Source organism: Macrotis lagotis, chromosome 7, assembly GCF_037893015.1.
Source record: "Macrotis lagotis isolate mMagLag1 chromosome 7, bilby.v1.9.chrom.fasta, whole genome shotgun sequence".
Classification (NCBI taxonomy): Eukaryota; Metazoa; Chordata; class Mammalia; order Peramelemorphia; family Peramelidae; genus Macrotis; species Macrotis lagotis.
The window spans coordinates 46,833,315-46,859,560 of record NC_133664.1 but is presented as its reverse complement, the minus strand read 5'-3'; the positions used below and the strand labels follow the sequence as shown (position 1 = coordinate 46,859,560).

The following is a 26,246-nucleotide window of genomic DNA, read 5'->3' as shown; positions in this document are numbered from 1 at the left end:
AACATAGTGAAGATTCGTTTTGATAACTCCATCAGTGGTTATTCAGGAGACATCTGAAGAACTTCCCCCTCCCCCCCTTCAATTCCAAACCACCAAGTCTTTACTAAGATTCCTGAAAGGGTTTAAAATTTACCTGATCCTTGGAGTTTGTCCCTGATCCTTTGAGTTCTTTGGTAGGAAAGATCTCCAACAGTAAACTCCAATGTTTGTTGCTACAGATCTAGTGATATCTACTGTAAATTCCAAGACTGTATAGAATCATTTGTATGTTGTAACTCCCAGTAAAATATAAGCTTCTTGAGGGCAAGGGTTCTGGAGGTGGTGGATCCTGTCTCCTTCCAGTTGCCTCATAGTCTGGACAGAAACATCTTTGTCTTCGTACTTGTTGCTGACCTCTCTGAGCATGATCAGTTAGGGTGGCAGGTTCTAAGGGAGACATCTATCTTCAGAGCCCTGATGGCAATCCCAAAGCATTGTGGGACCCTCCATTTCCTGCATGATGAAGGAAATCAGGGAAGCTTTGAATCCACATTTTGAAACTCACACTCTCAAAGCAATCCTTGGTTTACAAAGGAGCTTTTAAAATATATGTTTACTTATTGGTTTTTCCAATTATGTGTAAAGATAGTTTTCTGTCTCCCATCCATAGCTCCCATGTAATCTAATATAGGTTATACATTTTTAATCATTTTGGTTGGTTCTTGTCCTTTGTTATTGAAGAAGACCAAAATGACATCGCTATGTATGAAAGAAATTACAGTGTGTCCTACTGTGGCTGATCAGACCAATACGAGCTCAGAATGCTCTACCACAGGGTGGGCACAAATGGTCCATGTGAACACTTGAGGTGGGTACTCCAAACTTACAGATGCCATGTTTCCTTTGAGCTGCTTCAATTGTTTTCCTCATAGGGTACAGCACCCTCAGCATGCCATGCTGGGTAGTCCTGTGCCAGGGTCTCCCATACTGTACAAGCAATTCTAAAGTTCTTCAACGAGACCTTCAGTGTGTCTTGGTATCACTTCTTCTGATCCCCTTGTGAGCGCTTGCCCTGTGTGAGTGCATTAAACAATGCATTAAAGTTCCAGTCTTCCCCACATCCTATCCAACATTATTTTCCTTTTCCATTAAAGTTCCATTAAAACAGTGCATAAAAGTTCCGGTTTTCCCATATCCTATCTAACATTGATTATTTTCTTTTTCTGTTACCAATCTGATAAGCATGAGGTGGTCCATAAGATTTGCATTTCACTAAACAATAATGATTTAGAGCATTTCTTCATATGACAAGTGAAGTTGGGACTTGATTACTGAATCTTGACGGAGACCCAGGATTCTAAGAGGCAGAGATGAGGAGAGAGGATAAGCCAGGTCTGGTAGGCAGCCAGTTTCAAGGCAGAGAGCTGAGTACTAGAAAGTTATGTATGAGAAGCCGGAGGAAGGTGAATTTAACTGGACTAGAGGGAGCCAGAAGGGAAATCCTGTGTGGTAGTTCTCTGAAGGCAAGATTCAGTGCAGAAGGTTAAAGAACTTTAAAGAATATCGTCTTCTTGTTAATCTTTGAGGTACTCTATGGAATTCATTCTGGCTACTCTGTGGGCAACGAGGAGGGGCTTAAGAAAGAAAGATCTGAGAAGGAGGCTGTTATAATGGGCCAAGGGAGAAGATGAATAGGGTGAAAGAGAAGGGGGCATGTAGAAGAGATGTCATGAAGACAGAAATGATAACATTTGACAATAGATTGACACATCTTTCTTTCTTAAGGAAAAGTTTTTGTAGCTTCCAAATTTATGTGTGTAGTATGTGTGTGTTCTTAGAATACTTTAATAATATTTTCATTTCTCCCCTAGCAGATCACGTTGCTTTATGTGACTCAAGAAATGGTTCCCCTGTGATGATTCAAGCATTAGATGAAGTCTTTTGGGAACATGGCAACAAGTGGCATATTGCGGACTTTTTTACTTGAGTGAGTACTCAGCAAATGGTCCATGTTATACTACTTTTCCTTCACCAACTAACAAGCATTTAATTCTATCAGCACATTCCCTAGAATTTCCTAAGTATTTGTTTATGTCTGTATGCCTGTGCACTGGGTGCCTGCACTCTTACCTGAAGTCTTGCTCCTGTTGAGATGAAGTCTTATTTCTTTTATGTCTTTTCTCCTGCAGTTTTGTTCCTTGATCTATTTTAACTTTCTTTTTTTTTAAAGTTAAGAAACTTTACTTTCATCATTTTCAACAAAAGTTAATAAGCAGTTAATTCTTGAACTTCAGTTTAAATCATCAGCAAATAAGCATTATTTAAAATGTTTTTTAAAATCACAAAGTTCAGAACATAACATACATTTTTCCTTTTAAAGAGCCATCATTGAAAATGCAGAAAACCACTTACAAAGAAAATCCCAAAACCTCATTTGCCTAAAAAGAATATATATATATTTACAATACTTGCAATCTTGTAGCAAGATAAGCACACACATGCAATTGCATCTGGTTTAAGATAGAAACCTAAATCACTAAAAAAAATTACTAAACTTTTAATATATCACATTTAAAATAAGACATCATCCAAAATATGTTTAAAATGTTCATTTTAACCAGGTTGTCAGAAAGCAAACAACTACTCCTTAGTAAGCTAGTGTTTCAGAACAAACCTCAAGAGATAGTTTTGTTTTCTAAACAGGAGCTACCATTGTTCTACTTTTCACAGTACAATGGTTCAAACAGAGTACAAAACAGCCAAACCAGAGATGTGGATCCAAACCAACACTTCAACATCAAAGCCCAGAGGGTTTGCTAGGAGCAGGGAAGTACTCATACATGTTGAAAGTTTTACAGGAGAATGAGGGATTCTGTCTCACAGTTCAGCACAGCTAAAATGACATAATCATCCAGATGGGATAGTCTGGGATTCACATAAGGGCTGGGCTGCCCAATCTCCAATCAATTCCTTTTCTCTGGCCAATGGTTGGAGCCTCCAGTTTCTCCATCCAGAGAATTATACCCTCTAGAAAGGCACAGAAACAAATTCCTAAGAATCCAGAGATTCATTCCCTGAACTCAGATACTTCTCCTGTCTCCATCATCCTCAGGTTAGTCCCATTCTAATCAATCAGTAATTCTGTCTGAAAGCTAAGGCAGAAGCTAAACATCTAAGAATAGCAAAGGACACTAAGAGGTGACAAGCTGAGTCATTATAGGATTGGGACACATCAGGGGATAAAATCCAAACTTCCTAACATGGTTCTTACTGGGCCTCCCAGAAGTCTAACTTTGATGGTATAAAGTACCAGCAAACACAGGTACAGGTAGACAGTCTTATGTGGAAACTGGGGCTAATAGTTGCCCAGCCAGAATGGTAGGAAAATAACACATCCCAAATTACCCTTTCTACATCTCTTTGGGCTCAAAGTTTAATCCTCCACTCAGCTACTGAGCCTCCTCTTTTTAAAAAATTAATACATTTCAGGTGGAAAGGAATCAAGACCCTGTTCCCTCCTTGCCCCTGATCCTCCTTTCTTCTGGAGATAAGTCACATTTAACAATTTGACTTTTGAGTTCCCAGTCCCTTCCCACCCTTTGGCCAAAATTTACTCATAACTCATCTATCTGTCCCCAAAACTTGTCCCACCTCCCCTCCCAGAACAGTGTCCTTTGAGAGAGCCAAGCTGGGGAGAAGAGAGGAAGCAGGGGTGCTAAGAGGCTGCCTAGGAACTGATGACATGTCCCGACCAGGTCTCATGTTTGGTGCCTGGTGCCAGGTGAGTGATAACAACTTCCACAGCCTGGTGCTTCTCATTCTTTGGTGGAATTGAACACATCTTGTAGGTGACTTCATCTCCTTCCATAGGCATGTACTCTCCTTCAACATCAGAGATATGAAGGAACATGTCTGGGCCACCATCAGCTGGTGTAATGAAGCCATGCCCCTTGGAGCGGCAAAAGCATTTACAGACCCTCTTGTAGACAGGTCCCTCAGATGCCCGCACGGTCGCTGAAAAGGTTCTGGTCCGTCGGGTTGGCAAGGGACTGGGAATGAGGTATCCTCTCATGGGAGATGGTGAACAGTCCCTTTCCCGGGAACCATCAGGTAGACAGAGAGAGGCTGGATGGGTGGGGGGCTTTGGTGGTTGGGGAGGCTCAGCTGACATAGTTTACCACTTGCTGGATATGATGTAGATGAGAGATCCTGGCTCAGTGATGGACTGGACTAGGCGGCCTCTGGGGTTCCTTCTAAATTCTGACACTGTGATCCTGAGGTCACAATCTAGTCGAGGCAGAGAGAAAGCTATTTTAACTTTCTCATAGAGCAAAATTGTACAGCTGTTGCTGTAACTAGTAAGCAATGACCTGAGGGGTAAGTTAACTCATCATTATAGACTTGTTCATTCTCTCATTCCTCTGTCTCCAACCAGTTTTAAGTTATTGTCCAATAATGATAACAGATTGGGCTGGAAATAGGAACAATAATCCAGCTCCCACATTTTTGGGCTGAATGAAGGTAATCAGCATTAAGGTAATGACAAATTACTTCATCATCATCATCATCGTCATTCTAACAATATTTTTGATTGCTATTGTGTTCTATGAGAAGAACGTTGTCCTTTCTCAGCCAACTCCTAAAAACCCTCCCAGCCTCAAATCAAGATTGCATGTTGGGAGGATAACATCCATGACTCTTAATTCAGTATCTTTCTACTGCATATTTAAGAGAGTAATAGGAATGGACACTGGTCAGAAGTCGGGGTACCTATTCCTCCCAACTTTTCTTTCTTTATCACTCTCTACTTATAAACAGAGGAGACTAGACTAGGCGATCTAAGAGGCACTGCCTGCGTTTCTAAGATTCTAGGATTCTGCAATGTTATTCTCTCACTCCACCTAGTATTCCAATTCTCATAGTGAACCTCTCCCTGCAGTCATACTGGTCTCCTCTTCATGTTATGCTCCCCTCTAAGTCTAGACTCAGTCTCTCCTCCAGCTCTCCAAAAGGAGACCATCCTTCGGTGGCCATTTCCATTTGCCTATTTCTCCCTCAAAATCCCCCACAACCAACCTCAGACTACTCTTCCTTCTTATATTTGTCCTGTACAATTCATTTTGGCCTCTAATCATGTTCCTTCTCTCTTATCACCTGTTCCACCTGTGTGAGGTGGTTTTACATTGCTAGAGCACAGGAAAATGACTAGTTTTTGTAACAACTATAAATACTTTTGTGCATGTGGGTCTCTTTTTAAAGATCCCATTAGGAAGTATATCTAGCAGTGATATTGCCATTGCCCTTTGGGCATAGTTCCAAATTGTTCTCCAGAAGGGGTTAATCAGTTCACAACTCTACAAACAGTGCTTTAGTGTCCCAGTTTTCCCACAAACTATCCAACACTGATCGTTTTCCTTTTTTGTTATTTAGCCAATCTGATAGGTATGAGCTGGTACATCAGAGTTGTTATAATTTGCATTTCTCTAATCAATAATGATTTGGAGAATTTCTTCATATGACAGGTGAAAATAGAAACTGAACTGAATCTTGAAGGAGAGCCAGGATTTTCAGAGGCAGAGAGCAGGAGAGACATCTGGAAGGCAGCCAGGATCAAGGTTCGAGAGCTTAGAACCAGGGGGTTATGTATGAGAAGCAGGAGGAAGATAAATTTAACTGGTCTAGAGGGAAATCCTGTGTGGTAGGCCTCTGAAGGTTTGGGGCAGGAGGTGAAGATCTTCAAATAATATGATCTTATAGTTGATCCTAGAGGTACTTCAGGGTCCCTCTGGTTGCTATATGGGCAATGGGGAGGGGCTTAAAAAGGGAAATTTGAGAAGGAGGCTGTTATAATTAGCCAAGGGAGAAGATGAACTAGGGTGGAATAGAAAGATACATACAGAAGAGATGTCAGGAAGACCAAAATGATAACATTTGACAACAGTTTGTATTAAAGGAGGGAAAGTTGAGTATTCCTCCTAAGTTACTGAGTGATTAGAAGGATGGTGTTCCCTCAGTATAAATAAGAAAGTTTGAAAGACAGATATGTTTAGGAGGAAAGACAATTATTAGCCTTTGGACATGGCTTTTACAGGAAGCTAGGGCCATATAAGTAGATTTTTGAGTCATTTGCAGCAGGACCATGATTAAATCCATGGAAACTAATGCTGTTATCAAATGGAGACTCAGTGGTGATCCATCAATTAGAGAGGAAGAGGAGGAGGGAAGAGATGTGTTTCTACTTAAGAGCCTTGGAATATAACCATTATATGGGAATATAAATACAGATGATGGACAAACAAAGGATTATTTGAATGAGCAATCAGATTGAAAGAAGAGAAGCAGAGAGAACCCTTGTCCTGGAATTCAAATTCAGTCTCAAATATTTACTATAACTAGTAAAAAAAAAAACTAGTCACATAACTGTGACTCTGGGGAAGTCTATACCCTCTTTGTCTCAGTTTTTTCAACTAAAAAAAAAGGGATAAAGGTGAGGATATGTCTTTAGAGTCAAAGGCAACAGAGTCATGAAGAAGGATGAGGAATGATGAAAAGTCATTTGATTTGGCAATGAAGATGTCATTGAGAAAACTACAGAGAGCAGTTTTGGTTGAGTGAGGAGGCCTAAAGTTAGACTGCAAGGGGTGGAAGATTCAATGAGAACAGAGGAGATAGAGGTGATGATTAAGACATCTTAGTCCAACTCTAATACATTGTTGGTGGAACTGTGAATTTATCCAACCTTTCTGGAGAGTAATTTGGAATTACGCCCAAAGGGCAACAAAAATGTGCATACCCTTTGATCTAGCAATACACTACTGGGTCTATACCCTGAGGAGATTATGAAAAAGGGTAAAAACATCATCTGTAAAAAAATATTCACAGCAGCCCTATTTGTAGTGGCAAAGATTGGAACTTAAGTGAATGTCCTTCATTTGGGGAATGGCTTAACAAACTGTGGTATAATGTATGTCATGGAACACTATTGTTCTATTAGAAACTAGGAGGGATGGGAATTCCGGGAAGCCTGGAGGGATTTGCATGAACTGATTGAGCAAGATGAACAGAACCAGAAAAACACTGTATACCCTAACAGCAACATGGGGGTGATGGGTGATGATCAACCCTAATGGACTTGTTTATTCCATCAGTGCAACTATCAGGGACAATTTTGGGCTATCTGCCATAGAGAATACCATCTGTATCCAGGAAAAAGAAATGCGGAGTTTAAACAAGACCAAAACTGTTACCTTCAATTTAGAAAAATAAAACCCTGTTATCTTATTATGTGATTTTTGCTATCTCATACTTTATTTTTCTTCCTTAAGGATATGATTTCTCTCTCATCACATTCAACTGAGATCAATGTATACCATGGAAACAATGTAAAGACTAACAGACTGCCTTCTGTGGGAGGAGGAAAGCAAGAATAGGCAAAAAAATTGTAAAACTCAAAATAAATAAAATCTTTTTAAAAAAAACCACATCTTAGTCCAGGACTTAGACTGAGAAAAAGGAAAGAGTTGGAGAACAATAGCAAACTGGAAAGGTGCTATTAATGGAAACTCCTGGACAGGGAGAGATTAGGGATCGGGAATGAGAGAAAAGTATCCTAAGAGCAATCTGCTGAAGTACACAGGAGGGAATGGAGTTAAGGAAAGGGTGATGTCTAAAGAAAGAGTATGGCGGAATGCAAGAAATAAGTAATCTTACACTTGGTTTTTTTTTTTTTGGTCTACTTTTCTAGTAAAAGAAATGCCTTCTGATCTGAATTTGAAGAAACCCATAGCAAATGACTGCCGTGAATTGGTAAATTCTTACTTTTCATTTGAACCTGAGTAATATAAGTATCTAACAACTCCTGATTTCTCATTCAGGCAATTGAACTGGAGACTGAACCTAGCTATTAAAGGGGAGATTTATATGTGATTTCGATGTTTCTGTCTACTCCCTCTGGGATAATAGACCTATGTTGGTCATTTAGAATCCTGTGAAATCTGGCACCAACTTTGCCTTTCTTTCTTTCTTTCTTTCTTTCTTTCTTTCTTTCTTTCTTTCTTTCTTTCTTTCTTTCTTTCTTTCTTTCTTTTTGTTTTGGCAAGGCAGTGGAGTTAAGCGACTCACCCAAGGTCACACATCTAGGTAATTATTAAGTGTCTGAGGCCAGATTTAAACTCAGGTCCTCCTGACTCCACGGCTTGTGCTGTATCCATTATGCCACCTAGCTGCCCCAACAACTTCACTTTTCAAACTGATTTCCTATTGCACCATTTCATCCATCTTCTAGTCAAATCAATTGGATGGCTTGATTTTTCCCCAAAACAGCATTCCACCAGACTGGCTCTCATCCCTGGAGGGCTCTCCCTCTTTATCTACATTTCATGGAAGCCCAAGCTTCAATCAAAACTCAGCTGCCCACTCTTATGAAGCCTGCAGTCCCATACCCCACTTCATCCCAACTGTTAGAACTTCTCCAAAAGAATATGAACTTCATGAGTGGGAAAGACTATACCTTTATCTTTATACTTGCATTGTCCAACTCAAGGTCTTAATAAATGCTTGGTGAATCTAATTATGTCATTAGTTAAACCTTTTTGTTTTTGTAAGGAGATAGGGTTAAGTGACTTGCCCAAGGTCATACAACTAGGTGATTATTAAGAGTCTGAGGCTGGATTTGAACTTAGGTTCTCCTGCTTCCTGGCCTGGTGCTCTATCCACTGGGTCACTTAGGGGCCCCTAGTTAAACCTTTGGAGGAAGAACATAATAATTATTATTCACACTCCTAGGCAGCTAGGTGGCGCCTTGGACAGAAGACTGGCCCTGAACAAGACCTAAGGAAGACCTGAGTTGAAATCCATTCTCAGATACTTATTACCTACCTGACCCTTGGGCATAAATTCTATCTCTGTCTCAGTTTCTTTATCTATAAAATGGATATAACAAGAATTGCCTCCTTGCTAAGTTGTGATGATCAAATAAGATAGTCTTTTGAAGCATGGTGCATATCTCATAATATTAACATTCTGTAGCCCTTTTATAGATGAGAAAATAGGTGGAGAAGTTACCTGATATGATCAAGGACACAGTTAGGAAGCGCTAGAGCCCAGACTTAAACCCAGTATTTTTCAGTCCAAATCCTTTGGTCTTTCTTTTGAACTACATATACCATCATTTTTGTTTCCTTATTTGTCCCCCCAATCCTATGTTATGATATTCCCTATCTGGAAGTAAGATAGTCATAGCCCACCAGCCCCCCAGGAAAGGGGAAGAAATGGGCTGTCCCTGCTGCATCCCAGATAAAGGCCAAGGGAAAATGGAAAGAGGCTTGAAACTGAGATATGGTTGTTGTAAGGAGTCTGTCCCCCTTAGTTTTTCTTACCTAGATCATCCTCAATGATTCCCCTGCAATTCAAAAGGATCCCATATGCCAAGAATCCAAAGGATGATCCTAAACCAGCTCATTTATCTCAGGACGACCAGCATCCAGCCTTTAAACTGAACCAGGTGAACACTTTTTGTTTTGTTAGCAATGTGCCTATGGGTTTGTTGATACTTTATGGGAGGAAGGGTCTCTCCTGCTCACCACTACCCTTCTAAAATCTGAAATGAGAAGAAAACCAGAGCTGCAGTCTGTTTCTATTCTGCTTGTTTTGATATTCCATCTTTTGGTGGTGGCACTTCTGAACTGATCAGGGACCAAGAAACATAACCTCGGTCTAGGTACTTAAGGGGTCTGTTCTCATTGGAATCATTAGAATCAGGTCTCTGAAATTAGGGACATTTGGAAGACTACTAACTATATCTAATTCAGTGAAATCTGCTAAAACTCCTGCATTGTGGACATGATAAGAATCTGGCACCTAGGGAATCCATGATGCCATCATTCCTGTTCTCTTGCAGGGCTCTGCTTTCTCTACATAAACTTCAAACCCATCTCCTCCCTTACCTCAGAATGGTATGATGTAAATTTGTGGGTAATTCAAGTGTTTATATATGGTAATGATTGGTAGTGATACATTCATGTCAGTCTGGTTAGAATGGCCATACTTGACTGTTTCTCTGTTCTCCAGAATGACTGATTTGTATTGTAACATCTACTCTGAAAGGGAGAATTTCAGGAACTTACAAATAAAATGAATCTATTTATACATACACACACACACACACACACACACACACACACACACACACACACTCACAAACTGAAACAACACACACAACCGTAGACACATACACACAAAATCTTAACCAAATTTGAGCTCTGACCCCTGGGTATGGACAGGCAGCCCATGGGCCTGTGTATCGTGTGTGTTATGTTTTCTGATTCATAGGATTAAACTGCATTTAATAATTTTACTTCCTAACAGGAATGCTACAACATGGACCAAACTCATAAGGCTTTTGTAATGTGTATGAAGACAGATAGACCAGGGGCCAAACAGGATAGTAAAAAAATAAGAAACTGACTCAGGAAGTGTAAATTTGACTCTATATCATGCATAGATCCTGATGAAGAGGTGAGAATTAAGACAGCAACTTTGGGAACTGAATTTTAGAACCTTCTTTTCTAAAGAAGGAATCTTGAATCCTACCTGACCAACTATGTTTTCTTCCTTTAAAAACTGTGATAAAAGAATCATGGTAGTTCTATGTAAGGACAGCTATGTGAGAGTTAATGAATTCCAATACATTCTTGTGAGATTTTTAGCCTTTTAAGTATTTCAGTATTATTTAAGTGTCCAGAGAGCCTATTTCCTTACTTCTGTAAAGGAAAACCTTTCTGTGTTTCAAGACATTGAACTCTCCATTAATTGCTTTGATTCTACAAGGTTTTCAGAAAGAAGTAGAATATAAGATTCTACATTGGATGGGTCACTAGAGAGTCTTTTCTCCCAGTTGACTCATTATGTTCCTCTTTATCCTGACAGAAACCCTCCTTGATAAGGAAAACCAACCCAGAGAAGTCAATCTGTTGCCTTGGAGGTTATTAGTGGTCCTAGTACTCCCAATAATACTTAAAATTGGATTTTGGTATATTCATTCATTCTATTTCATTTTTGTCAACAGAATTTGGAGATTGGATTTTCCATAAGTGACTTGGAAATTCATGATGAAATTTAGGTTAGGAGCTATACAATTATATAAAATAATTCCTGAGTCTCAAGCATTTTACTCCTCTGATTTTCTCCTGCTTCTTTGACCTCCAGGGTTTCTGAGTGGAAGTTATCTTTTGAAAACTGCCTCTCGAGATGTTGATGCCTTCTTAGGCACTTACTTCCTGTTAAGGGTCTATATTTTATATTAGGAGATAAGCAATCACTGTTGCATCCTGGGCAAAGGGGAACTTGAAACTACCATAGATAATAAAATTGGTTAAAAGTTCACCCCCTTTGAATCAACACATTTTTCATTTCTATTTACCACAGGATTTAATAGAGAAATTAACACAGTTTTGAGATGGAATCAATGGAATGAAAGATGATGTTAGGTGCTGCCTTGTTACTCTTATGGCCCATGGAGGAAGAGGCTTTATAAAAACCAAACTGGATGAAAGAGTCAACTTGTCAGACGTTTTTGAAATGTTCAACAATAAAAACTGCCCTGCACTTCAAGGAAAACCAAGAATCTTTTTAATCCAGGCTAAACCAAGAATCTTTTTAATCCAGGCTTGTAGAGGAGGAAGTAAGGAGCATGAAAAAGTCAGCTGTCAGCTATCAGCAATTTTTTCCTTGTCCCTAGGAAATTCTGGTCCTGATATTCCTAGCAGAAAGACTTTCCTTCTTTCTGTTGCCACTCCTATTATGACAAGAAGTAATAATTTTTAGCTGCCCCTTCACCTCCATAAAGATGTCAACTTTTGTAAATTTGGAGACCCAAAAATACTATAATGTTATGATCCTTCAAGTTGAGTGTCTTGGTTCCTTTTAAATAAGAGGATTCTGGCCCTAAGTATTTGTAACTCCACATTACTGATGCTGTTTGTCCTCTATGATATTCCTCCTTTGGCTTTTTAATGGGTGTTTCCCTGTGTCTCTATTTTCCTTCTTCATTTTGTGATAATTTCCAGTGGTTATTCAGAATCCACCAAAATGTAGTCCAGATACTCTGTATTGCAAGAAAGAATTGGATTTGAATCTTGATTCTGAAATTTAAAACGCTATTATCAATAACTGGCATTTTTATAGAGACTTGAATTTTCCAAATCACTTACATAATTCATAGTAATTTTCTCTGTGACTTTGAGCAAGACATGTAACCTCTGGGCTCAGTTTTCTTATTTGTAAAAGAGGGATTCAGGAACAGCTAGGTGACACAGTGGTTAGAACATCAGTCTTGAAGTTAGAAGGACCTGAGTTCAAATCCAGCCTCAGACACTTAATAATTGCCTATCTTTGTGACCCTGGACAAGTTACTCAACCTTATTGCCTTAAATAAGAGTAAAATAAAAAAAGAGGGTTTTAGACTGTTTCATCTCTGTGGTTCCTTCTGGCTACAAATCTATGCTTCTATTATAACTACACTCTAAAATGACACAATTTCCAGTCCCTAGCCCACCAGTTTTGAAGACTATTATTCTTCATTCATGTGCCATTTGCTCTTTAGACCTGAGTTCTGGCCTGTCTATCTTTTCTGGAATTACTGGAAATATATTCATGAACTACTCTCTCCAATGTATAGGTGCTTGTTTATAATGTGTTTATTTGATATTTGAAGCAGATTTACTGGATGATCATTTGTCTCACTGTGTAGTCGCATCTTCTCTGACCAAAACAGATCAAAGAGATTGTGGTGTCCTTCAAGCTGATGCTGAAGCAATCATTCTGAACCAATCAGAGAAAAAGAGACTTCCCACATTCAGTGATTCCTTTATTATTTATTCCACTCAAGATGGTAAGGCATTGAATTTATGTGCTGCTAAGGCATGTTAAACCAGAGTGATCACAACTGTAAAAAATCCAGATATGTTATTTAGATTTCACATTTGTAGTAAAATTATTCTTGCTCATGACCATGTAAAGAGAGATCACCAAAGACTAAATTATCCCACACAACACCTTTTTTAATGCAAAATTTTTTCAATTCATAAGGGTTTTGTCCTTTGTCTTTTTGGTCCTTTACAACCATTAGTAGTCCCCTGGACTGCCATTGGTCAAATGTTGCTTAAGATTTCAGTCCTTATTCAGATGAAAGCAAAATTGACACAATGATAATTTTTCTGATGACTCCCAAGTAAGGAGCTAATTAGTTGGATGTCAAAAATCATACTCTAGAGAGATCTCAACAGGGTACAATCTTTTTCAAAACTGAGTAAGACATACTTTATCAGGGATAAATACAAAGTCTTAATTCAACTACACAGGTAAATGTAAGGGAGACATGAGAAGAATGCAATGAATTGGGTAAAACTCTTGAGTTTTCAACATTGTGATATGATAGATAGAAAGTACATTAAGGAAATTTGTTCAGAAATTGGCTGCTCATTCTATTGTCCTCATCTAGAATATTTTGTTCAGTGTTGAGTGTCTCAATGGGCAGCTAGGTAGCACAGTGAATAGTGTGCTCATCTTCCTCAATTTAAATCTGTTATGTGACCCTGGGCTAGTCACTTCACCCTGTTTGACTCAGTTTGACTCATCTGTAAAATGAGTTGGAGAAAGAAATGCAAATGACCACAGTATCTTTGCTAAGAAGCCTACAATGGGGTAACCATGATTTAGACAGGACTAGAATGACTCATCAAAAAGCACCTCATTTTAAGAAAGACATCATTAAACTGCAACAATTAGGAGTAATGTGATTAAGATGGTGATGTATTTTGAAGATTATATGGAGATATTTAGTTCAGAAAAAAGAGGGTAACATGATAATTAATGGCAAATATTTGAGAAATTCCATGTGGATGATTTCCATGTGGATGACTAGATTTATTCAGTTAATCCCTAAGTGGAAGAAATAGATCAGGTTTGGGTTTCATGATGGGGAAAACTCCCAATATTTAGAGGCATCCCAAAGTAGCCTGGCTGGGCATTGGTGGATGTCTTTATAGTAGAGACTTCAAGTATAGCACTGCTAACCATTTAATTATTAGTCATTTTGTAGAGTAGATTCTTATTCAGGTGTGGGCTCAAGCAGATACCTCTAGTTGTCTTTTCAAAGTTTGAAATTCAGAGAGTGTGCTTGGTTTCCTCGAGCCCCACTAAGACCAAGAGCACAGGGTAGAAAGTGAGAAAGTGAATGATTAGGAATTTCTCTTAATAAATCATACCTAACCATTATTCCTTCTCAAACTGGACCTGGCTGCTGTACTAGATTGTAGATTTTCCTTTCCTTGAACTTTTTGGGTGAAGACTGACTGACCATGTGTTTGGAGATGTTATATGGAATATTTTTTTCAATTGATAATTTATTTTATTTTTCCACGCTAAGAAAGTTTTTCAACAGTCATCTACATGGATATGCATATTTTTAAGTTACATAATTTCCTTCCACCCTCCCTTCCCACCATCCTCCCCACAATGAAAAACAATCTAGTCAATATTGTACTTACACATTTATGTTTACCATGTATACAGATTAGTCATTTTCTCTATGAGGAATTTGGATTAAGGGAAAAGAAAGAAAGCAATGAAATAGGAAAGAAAGAGGCATTTTTAAAAAGTGTAGGTCATGTCCATTCAGATTTTTGAGGATTTTCTGTTTTGTTTTTCATGCTCTGGGTGTGGATAGCATTGTCTATAGCAGGTCTCCTAGGGTTGTCCTACTTTTCTGAACTTCTGAGAAGAGCTGCATCCATCAAAGTTGATCAATTCACAATGTTGTGATCGATGTGTGCAAAATTCTCTTGGTTCTGTTCTCTTCCCTCAGCATCAATTCTTGTAATTAATTCCATGCTGCTTTAGAGTTTAACTATTGATGGTTTCTTAAATAACATTCCATAACATTCATATACCATAACTTGTTCACCCATTCTCCAACTGATGGACATCTCCTCAATTTCCAATTTGCCACTACAAAAAAAGAATTGGTATGAATATTTTGGACCATATAGGACTATTCCCCATTTTTTATGATTTCTTTTGGACATAGGTCTAGTAGCGGTATTTCTGGGTCAAAGGATATGATTTGGGCATAGTTCCATATTGCTCTCCAGAATGGTTGGATCACTTCACAACTCTACCAGCAATGCATTAATGTCCTAATCCTCCCACCTCTGCATCATTGATCATTTTCCCTTTTTTTTCATCTTAGCCAATCTGATAGCGTGACGTGATATCATGTAGTTGTTTTAATTTGTGACAGAATGTTCTTTAGGCATGGAATACTTTCTGATTATCAGTTGGGTGCTCTAGGGACTAACCAGCTATTTTACAGGGTTAATTTGAGACTCTGACAGTTGCATTTCTTGACTGAAGCATCACTGGGAAAACACCCTAGGTTTCAGATAATATCTTCCATCCTCTAGACTGTTTTACTGGGTCCTGACCTTCTGTAAATTAGTTACTGACCTCATCTGCCATGGATTTGGGGGGGGTGGTCATTGAAAAAGTCTTGTTAGTGGATATGCAGGGTTAAGGGTTCAAGGGGCAGGTTTGGGAAACACATTAATGAAAATGTAAAAATGTCCTTGTGTTTCAGAGAAAAGAGGAATATCTTTATCATGAAAAGTTTTTGTAGCTTTGAAATTTAGGTGTAGATTACATATGTGTTTTAAGAATACTTTAAGAATATTTTCATTTCTCCCCTGGCAGATCATGTTGCTCTACAGGACTCAAGAGATGGGTCTGTGATGGTTCAAGCGATAGATGAAGTCTTTCAGGATCATGGCAAGAGGTGGCATATTGTGGATTTTTTTACTCGAGTGAGTAAGCCTGTGGATTTGTGGTCCATGTTCTGCTACTTTTCCTTCAGTAGTTAACAAACATTGATTTATTTCTATCAGCACATTCCCTAGAAGTCCCTAAGTTTTATATATGCCTGTATGCATGTGGGCTGGGTGCCTGTACTCTTACCTAAAGTCCTTCTCCTCCTACATGAAGTCATTTCTTTTATGTTTTTTCTCCTGTAGTTTTGCTTCGTTGGTAGATTTTTAGCTTTCTTTTAGAGCAGAATTGTGCAGCTGTTTATGTAGTTAGGAAACAATTTCCTGAGGGGTAATTTAACTCATCATTATAAACTTGTTCATTCTCTCATTCCTCTATCTCCAACCAGTTTTAAGTTATTGTCTAATAATGATAATGGATCATCTTGGAAGTAGGACTAACAATTCAGTCCTCATATTTCTGGACTGAATGAAAGTAATCAATGTCAAGATTATGACAAATAACCTCCTCCTCATCATCATCACACCATCATCATCATCATCATCATTCTAATAGACTTTCTATTGCTATTGTGTTCTATGGGAAAATTATCCTCTCTCAGATATCTCCTAAAAACCCTCCCAGCCTCACATTAAGATTGTATGTTGGGAGGATGACATCTCTAGCTCCTGTTCTCTTCTCTGAAATCAGACTATTGACACTCTCAGTAAGACTCTTCAACTCATGTCAGGAGGACTGCAGACCCCTCATTGGTCTCTCATTTTCCAGTCCATCTTTTATCCAGTTACCACAACATTCCTGAAGTATAGATTTTTACCAAAAAAATTTCAATGGCCCTCCTCTGTGATTCTGCACACTCAGACCCTGTCTTTGTCTAAGGTCTGGAATGTTTTTTCCCCCTCACCTCTATCCTTTTTGGAGTTGCTGATTTTTTTTTTATAAATATTTTATTTTTTTCCAATTATAAACAAGAGTAGTTTCTACCTATCAATTCTTATAATTTTGAATTTTACAATTTTTTGCCCACCCTCTCTTCCCTTCCCCCCCCCCCACATAATGCAGTCTGATAATCCTTACATTTTTTCCATGATATACATTGAAAGTAATTGGTGACTCTTCGATTTGTTTTACCTCTAGGTTACCTTCCATACAAAAGTTTTTGTCTAATCTAATTGGGCTCTTAAAAGTCTGCCTAAATTTGTCCTCTCCCCTATCACTTTGCCCTTATTTTGAATCTACTCTCTATATATCTTTATACATGGACATTGTACAGGGACCTTAGAATGGTAACTTCTCCAGGGAAGCACCCATGCTTTTTGGTATGCTTCCTCCTTTCCTAGAATGTTGCTAAGAAGACTTTAAGTGCTTAACAGAAATTTGTTTAATAATCAATTAACATTTTAAAGCCCCTCCCATATACCGGACTCCTCAGTAAGCTTTGGGGATACAAAAAAGAGGCAAAAGCTGATCCTGCCCTCCTGAAGCTCACAGATCTAATTGTTGACTTGAATTTTATTCATTTCCTTGTGTAATTTGTCCTTTTTATTTCGTAGGTGAACAGAGACTTTTTCCTGAATAACAATCCTGTAAAAGTATCCCTGGTCATAGAGTCCACTCTTACCAAAGATGTGTACTTTTGACATATGGAAGAGAGTCAGGTTGAGGTGGAGGACTATAACTTCAGAATAACTTGTTTATGCATTTGCCTTGTGCTTCAAGCTGTGGAAAACTTAATGACACCTAAGTCTAAAAGGAAATATTAATTTATCCTGTTCACTAATAGCAAATATAAATCTCAGTTGTTGTATTAACAGTCATAAGCTAGCACAGTTATCCTGGAAGGGGAGGAAAACTCATTTAAATCGATTGTCTGAGTCAGGGGGGCCCTTCTCCTTCCCTAACAGAGCACCTCTCCTTTGATGTCACATGGAGGGATGTTCTTCTCTAAATGACCTTTGATGAGTGCCAAGAAATCCTCAGACAGTTTTATGGCACTCTACCAGTTGGGATTGGACCCCACTCTCTGATTTTATGCCCCTCTTTGATTTCTATAATGTACTTACTCCCCAAATTCTGTCTGGTGTCCTGCTCCTAAGGGACTCTGTCAAAGCATAACAAATTTATTAAACTATACTTCTGGCACAAAGGCTGATTTCTATGTAGTCTTTATAGTCACCTTTGCCAGTAGGTAAGAAGTCAAGAGCAGAGAATATCTCCCCCATCTCTGGAAGACAATAATCAGGATGCATTGGACATTGCAAGGATGAAGCACAACTTGGGAACTTAATAATACTAATTCGAACATAATTATGCAAAGGAATTTTTTTTTGAACATCTACCTTCTTCCTCCCAAATACCCTAAGAGAGAATGGACCTGCTACAAAAAAAAACAGCAGTGGCAATACAGTCCTGAAACCTGGTGTAGAATACAGTTTATAGAGCCATAGATCTAGTGTTGAAAGGCACTATAGCTCAGTTTGCACATTGATCCATGAGGAAATTGTGGATAAAAAAGTTCAAGTAATTTTGCCCAAAGTTTCAAAAGTTTCATCAAATGTAGGTAGAGTTTAAACACAAGTCCTATGATTGTAGAATTTCCAAGGTGCTCCACTAACTCCTTCAAGGAGGTCACAAAAAATGCATGATAAGCCTCTTAGTACTGGTATCAGAGGATTATATTGAGGATAATGCTCCGTAAACCAATATTTTGTAAGTTTGTAATTCCTTCCTACTTTATGTTCCCTCTTCTATCACAGATGACAACTTCCTTACTAGATTTTGACAGTTATTGTGGTTGGAAAATTCATCATTTTGTAGCCACCCTGAGTTTGAATCAGCCTCTTCAAAGGCAAATGCAGTTAAAGTGACTTTCTATTTAAGGACAAGTATATGAGAGTTAATGAATTTCAATATGTTCTTTTGGCATTTTTAGCTTTTTAAGTATTTCATTTAAGTATTATTTAAGGATCTAGAGAGCCTATAGTTTTCCTAACTTCTACTGTAAAGGAAAACTTTTCTGTTTCAAGAAAATAAATTCTTCATTAATTGCACTGATTCAAGAAGCTTTTCAGAAAGAAGTAGAATTTAAGATTGATGGCCAGTTGGATGGGTCACTAGAGATTCTTTCCTCCTACTTGTCTCCATTGTGTTCCCCTTTATCCTGACAGAAACCCTCCCTGATTAAGAAAACCAGTCCAGGGAAGTCAATCCCTTGCCCTTGAGGTTATTAGTGATCCCAGTACTCCTAACAATACTTAAAATTGGATTTTGGTGCATTCATTCAGTTTCATTTTTATCAACAGAATTTGGAGATTGAATTTTCTATAAGTAACTTGGAAATTCATGATGAAATTTAGGTTAGGAGCTATATACAATCATATAAAACAATTTGTGAGCCTCACAATTCTCATTTTTTCCCTATGTTCAAACATATTTATTTTTTTATCCTTCATCATTATTCCATCAACTTCTGACAGAAATTAAGTAACATGCTTCATCATTCGTTATCTGGAATAATGGTTGGTACTCGAATTGATCAGAATTCTATGTCATTCTTTTTTTTTCCTGTTAAATATTTTATTTATTTTGAGTTTTATTCCCCCAAATTTTGTTTCTGAATACTACCCCCTTCAGTGTGTTTGCCCTCCTATATCCACCCCCTCCCCTTTCTTTCCCCTTTCCCTTTTCCCTTACCTTCCTTTTGTTAGTTCCCCTTTTTTCCTCCCCCCTCCCTTTCTCCATCTCCCCATCTCCTTTTCCCCTTACCTTGAAAAGTAAGATGTTTTTTAAGTTAACTGAGTATGTGTGTAAGTTAACTTTAAGCCAAGTCTGATGAGAAGATTCAAGTGTTTCTCATCTCCTCCCTTCTTCCCCAATGAGATTTACTCCATTCAATCTCCTCCCTCCTCCTATCTCCTTCCTGTCCCCCTTTTTAAGGAGGAGGTGTTTGTAAATCATTCTATCTGAGTTATAGAAAATTCTGAGTGTTTGTCACTTCTAGCTAAGTACATTCTATCTAATAGAGTTACAATTCTTGACAGTTATTAGAGTCTTTCTCCCAAGTAGGGTTATAGCCAGTTTCATCCTATTGGATAGCAGTCTCATGGATAAGTCATGAGTGTCCATCACTTCTAGCTAGGTATATTCTCTCTGTTAGAGATACAATTCTCAAGAGTTATGAGAATCTTTTTCCAATGCTGGGATATAGCCAGTTTCAACTTATTGGATAGCAGTTTTTTTTCTTTACCCCCCCCCCCCGCATTTGTACTGGGTGTATACATGCAGTAACTTTTGGACATGCATGTGTGTTTGAGGAGGTTACAGAAATTAAAAGAAAATATATGTACAGAAGTCTATATTTTTACTCAAACTTTTTTACTGTAGATATTAAAGTTTGTGAAGTGTTGGGGAAAACAAGTGTTAAAAAGCAATAGCATTAAATAATTGTGGCTCTTTATAAAACAGGTCTATTTTGAAGTAAAAATTAAAATTTGCTTCAGTTTCTTATCTTTTTAGTTTTGAATGAATATAAATTTTTATTAGCAATTTTTTCATGATGTGTTGTGCAACTCTTTGAACAATAGGAAATTCTCCTTTGTCTACTTTATGATGTCTATTCTTTGTAAGAAATAGGCTGCATTAGGTTGATGAAAGATGAATAAAGTTCCTGATACATTGTTGGATGGTTGGAGATCTCCAATCCTCATAATAATTATAATTACCCAAGTCTTTTCATATCTATATATTCAGTTACATGGGAAAAAGCTCATAGGTTGTTTCTGCCATTAATTCTCTTTCCTCTCCCATATATGTGAGAGCATTAATAGTACCTTTTTCCTACTTGGAGACTTAGGATGGTTGCACGGACTGTCCTCAGCATATGCACCATAGCCCTGTTTAGACTAGAAAATTCACAATATATTTAAGAAATTTCTATTGTCACCACATCAATTGGGGAAAGGCTGAATAAATTACGACACATGCATATTATGGAGTACTATTATTATATAAGAAACCAAAAATGGTCAGACTCTAGAGAAGCATGGAAAGAATGACAAAAACTGATGCTAAGCAAAGGGAGCAGAACCGTGAGAACATTGCACACATTAACAGCAATATTATGAGTTGATCAACTTTGTTGGATACAACTCCTCTTGGTAGTCCAGAGAGTTAGGACTACCCTGACAGACCTGTAATGGACAACACCATCCACATCCAGATGAAAAACAAAAACAAAACCAAAAAACCCACAGAATCTGAATGAACACTATATTCACTTTAAAAAAATTTCTTTTATGCTTTTCCTTCATATCTCGGGTTTTTCTTTCTTTTCCCTTAGTCCTCATTCCTCCTACAGAAAATGTCTAATATGTAAACATGTTAAATACAAATGTACATGTACAACATTCACTAGACTCTTTGCCACTGAGGGGAGAGGGAGGAAGGAAGGGTGGAAGAAAGTGTGTGGCTTATAAATATGCTGGTGGATGAATGTTGAAAAATTTTCATAACATGTAACTAGAAAATAAAATAAAATATCAATCAAAAAAGAATTAGACTGCATTATGTAGATTAAAGATGAGTAAAGTTCTGATAAATTGATCTTAACTTGATGCTGGATGATTGAAGATCATCAATCCTCATAATAATTATGATTATCCAGTTCTTTTCATATCTATATTTTCAGTCACATGGGAAAAGACTGCCAGGTTGTTGTCATTGATTTTCTTTTTTCTTTTTGGCAAGGCAATGGGGTTAAGTGATTTGTCCAAAGTCATACAACTAGGTAATTTTTAAGTGTCTGATACTGGATTTGAACTCAGGTCCTCCTGACTCCAGGGATGATATTCTATCTACTATGCCACCTAGGTGCTTCCTCCCATTGATTTTCTTTCCAAAATATTTGAGAATATCAATAACATCCTTTTCCTACTTAGAGCTTAGGATAAATATAACTGAAAATGTGAAGAACTCTCAAATTTGGATGAAGAAAGGGTTATCTCAAAGGGTATCACTTGTCTTGCTATTTTCCCCCCTTGACTCCTAAAATACCAGGTTTTAGGCAGAATTAGATTCCTGTTCAAAGACACAAATCTTCTCTCATACCACTTTGCAAACTGAGGCTAGCTAGGTATTTCAGGGTACCCTTCTGTCTTCATATTCTAATTGTTTCTATACCTGACAGGATCCTCTATTATCTGGGAAGACAGATATATAAATATGAAACCTAACCGTATCTCATTCGTCTGCTTCTATCCAAGGAATTTGAAGGGCTAAGGGAACAGCAGTGTAAGGATGAGGGGTTATTGGCATCTAATAATACCAATTTGAATGTGGTTATTTTTAGCATCTGACTTTGCCCTTCCAAATATCCTAAGGGAGAGGAAGCCTGTTAAAAAAGGAAAGTGCAGTAGCTATGCAGACAAGAAACCTGGGGTAGAATGATTTATGGAACCATAGATCTAGTGCTGGAAGACATTTTATTTCAACCTGCTCATTGACAGATGAGGAAATTGATGCTAAAGAAGTTCAAGTAACTTTGCCCAAGGCCTCAAAGATAACATAGGACATAAGTTGGGTTTAAGCACAGGTCCTCTGCTTGCAGAGTTGATGGTTTTTCCAAGGTGCTTCACTGCCTCCTTCAAGGAGGTCACAAAAATATTAAATAATAAATTCCTACTACTGATATTAGAGGACTTTAGTGAGGAAAATGCTCTAGAAATCAATATTTCAAAAGTCTGTAATTTCCTCCTACTTTATGTTCTCTCTTCTATCACAGATCACAACTCCCTTAAAAGTATTTTTGAGCATTATTGTGACCAGAAAGTTCATCACCTTGTAATAAACCTGAGTTTGAATGAACCTGTCCAAAGTTTCACTCATTAGACTTGTCCTCATCAAATAGTCATCAACAATCTTATCCTCCTTCCCAGACTTGGAAAGTCAGTAGGAAAATTCTGCCATACTGTGTTGAGAGTGGAGCACAATCTAGCACAGGCCTTAGCAGGACAGACCTGGCCCTAATGGACCAGGAGCAGACCACAGGAGGTAGTTCTGGATCTTTCAGCCCACAAATGGTAGGAGGTTTGGGGGAGATTGCAGGGGTCTCTTTGCTAAGCCTGAACTAAGACACTGTTGTTTTTCCCATATTCAGATCTGGATTCCAGTGTGGGACTCTAATCTCAGTAAAAAGAGTAGAAAGATAACAGAGTTTATTGCCTTAACAGAACAGGGACCCTCCTCACGATTCCAGGGCAAAGGGTCTGAGTTTGCCCACAGACCAGAGCATAGGCCAGGAGAGCTGTCAGAGCCTCTCATAAGAATTTGGAGAAAATGAAGATTGTAGCTTGATGAAAGGTTCCCTTGGAGTAGGGAGCTTACAAAGATGACTAGGGTTTGTTTATTGGTGAAGAAGTCACAAGACTCCCTGACCCAGAGGTGTAAGAAAAGACCATAAATTTTCATTCACAGGTAACTGCAAAAAAGTTACAAGATGATTCAATAAGTCCTTTAAGGAGGCAGCAAGTAAAGAAAGTGAGTTTTTGGAAGAGATAGTGAAAGGGCAGCAACAGCAGTGGCAATGGGGCAGGGGGCAGATGCCATGAGTAGCAAAGTGAGGGAAGAAGCATTCAGAAGAGGAATAGAGTTGGAAGGTTGCAGGACAGTTGAGATCAGCAGAAGTGTGTCTGAGAGGAGAATTTTAAAGAAAACCTTACCTACCACCCATGCCAAGAGGAGCCAGTGTGAGGGCCTAAAGACTGACCAACCCCTGGCTGTGACTGGATTTAGGCAGAGCATGTGGTATGTGTCAGGAGGGAGGGGGAGGAAATTAGGTTGATCTTAGTGAATTTACATCTCAAAATAGGTTGAGGTGCTGAATAACAATGGGAAGGAAATCAGGGGTCCACAATATTTATGAGAGCACAGACAATATTTCCTTTCATATATTTCCTTCATCAGGGTGACATTTCCAGACTGGGCATCTTCTCTGCCCTCATGCTACAGGTATTCTAGTTAGGACCCTCATCAACTCATACCAGGAGGATTGTAATACCCTAATTGATTTCTCTCTTTCCAGTCTTATCTTCTAAAGTTACCACAATGATCTTCCTGAAGTAGGGATTTTGACATGTCATACCCCTGATCAAGAAATTATAGTGTAGGTGTGGCTAGGTGGCATAATGGATAAAGCACCGGCCCTGGAGTCAGGAGTACCTGGGTTCAAATCCGGTCTCAGACACTTAATAATTACCTAGCCGTGTGGCCTTGGGCAAGCCGCTTAACCCCATTTGCCTTGTAGAAACCTAAAAAAAAAAAAGAAATTACATTGTCTCCTATTGCTTTGTTTGACATTTGAAGTTCTTTATAATCTGGTCAAACACACACACACACACACACACACACACACTCAACATGTCTTGGTTTAAAGCCTGGAATGCTCATTTCTCATCTCTGCTTCTCTGAGTCTCTAGATCCACTACTAGCTCTGGGTTACTTCCTGTACAAATGTTTTTCCTTAATCTGTGGGGTTCATGGCCCCTATCGTTACTTTGTCTTTATTTTGCTTATACTCTGTATATACTTACACAGTATATTCTGTGTAAAATGTGCATATTGAATCTATTAGAATGGTAACTCTTTGAGGGTAGGTGCTGATGCTTTTTGGTCTGTTTCTTCCTTGCCTAAAACGTTGCTTGGAGGCAACACTGAGTTCTTATTAAGTATTTGTTTTCCACTCAATAAATATTTATTAAGGACCCACCATATACCAGATACCTTGCTAATATTTAGTGATACAAAAAGAGACAAAAGTCATTCCTAGCCTTCAGAAACTCACATTCACATGGCACTTTGGTGGGTAGAGAAGACCTGGAGTCCAGAAGATCTCAGCTCAAATCTACCCTCATACCCTTTTTTTTTTTAGGTTTCTGCAAGGCAAATGGGTTAAGTGGCTTGCCCAAGGCCACACGGCTAGGTAATTATTAAGTGTCTGAGACCGGATTTGAACCCAGTTACTCCTGACTCCAAGGTCAGTGCTTTATCCACAACACCACCTAGCCACCCCCCCTCATACACTTCTTAGTTTAATGTGATCATGGGCAAACCACTTAAACCTCTGATGCCTCAGTTTTTTCTTCTGTAAAATAGGGATAAAGATGGCACCTACCCTCCAGGGTTGTTGTGATGTTACAATGAGATACTATTTATAAATTTTTATAAGTATTTATAAAGTGTTTAGCAAGGTGCTGGGCCCATAGACAACACTATAGAGATGTTAACTGTTGCTATGATTTGCAAAATCTTTTCAATATAGCAATTCTTTTGATCTTTACAATCACCCTGTAAGGTAGTTACTAGTATTACATCTGGATTTTATAAATGAAAATACTCACAAAGATGAAGAAACTTGTTCAGTGCTCCAAAGCTATTGAGGGTCCAAGGCGGGATTCAGATTCAGTCTTCCTAAGCCCTGAATGAGACCAATTCATGACTTTTTGTCAGCTTCTCCAGATACCCACCTCTACCTTACTATTGTCTCTCTTCCTCTTTTGAAATTTTATTATTCGTTTTTAACCTTCTTTTAAAAATATTTTGATTCCAAATTCTCTCCTTCCTTCTAGCCTCTCCCCAACCCTTTGAGCAGGTTAGCAATATATCACATGTGAAAGCAGAAAAAATACTTCCACATTAGCCATATTGCCAAAAAAAGCAAGAAAAAAGAGGAAAGTTAGAAATTATACTTTAGTTTGTACTTAGAGTTTACCAGTTATCTCTCTATAGGTAGTTATTACTTTGTATCATGCATGAGTCCTTGGATCATTGTCTTGATCAGAGTAGCTAAGTCATTCTCAATTCATCATAGTACAATATTGCATTATTATATAAAATGCTCTAGTTCTGCTCATTTCACTTTTCATCAATTCCTATGTCAGATTTTTCTTAAATCATTCTGCCTGTTGTTTCTTTTAAGTCAATAATTATCCATCACCATCATTTATCACAACTTGTTCAATCTTTCCCAATTTGATGGACAATTCCTCCATTTCTAATTCCACCTAGTTATTCTCTAAGGCCTCACTCAGGTCCCAGTTCTTTGATGAAACTTTCCTGGGAAGTTTTAGCAAACATTGGCATTTGATATATAGTCTTATTCTCAAATTATTTCTTAATATTGAAGACTATAGAAAAAACTGAATCATCTGGTTCATTTAAACAGATGAGACGAAGACATAGAGGTCACACAACCAGTTAGTGATGTTGCTAGTTCTGACCCTGGAGCTCACAATCCTATAAGAAGAACCTAGGCTCCAAAGATATTGAACTGAAATGTAAGATATTTTAGTTCTACAAGAAACAGACTTGTTGATGTTTTCTGATGAAAATGATGATTTATTTGAGAGAAAAGTATGATTAGAGATGTAGAAAATGATCCTCTTAACTCTGAGTAT

The 26,246-nt window shown here is 38.1% G+C and overlaps 2 pseudogenes; one reads left to right on the top strand and one right to left on the bottom strand.

Moving 5' to 3' along the window:
- Nucleotides 1-3,210: 3,210 nt before the first annotated feature.
- On the bottom strand, nucleotides 3,211-4,253 carry LOC141493664 (calcium-regulated heat-stable protein 1 pseudogene; annotated as a pseudogene).
- A 3,478-nt stretch (nucleotides 4,254-7,731) lies between these two features.
- The window catches only part of LOC141494039 (caspase-14-like), a 49,850-nt pseudogene continuing 31,335 nt past the window's right edge, over nucleotides 7,732-26,246 (top strand).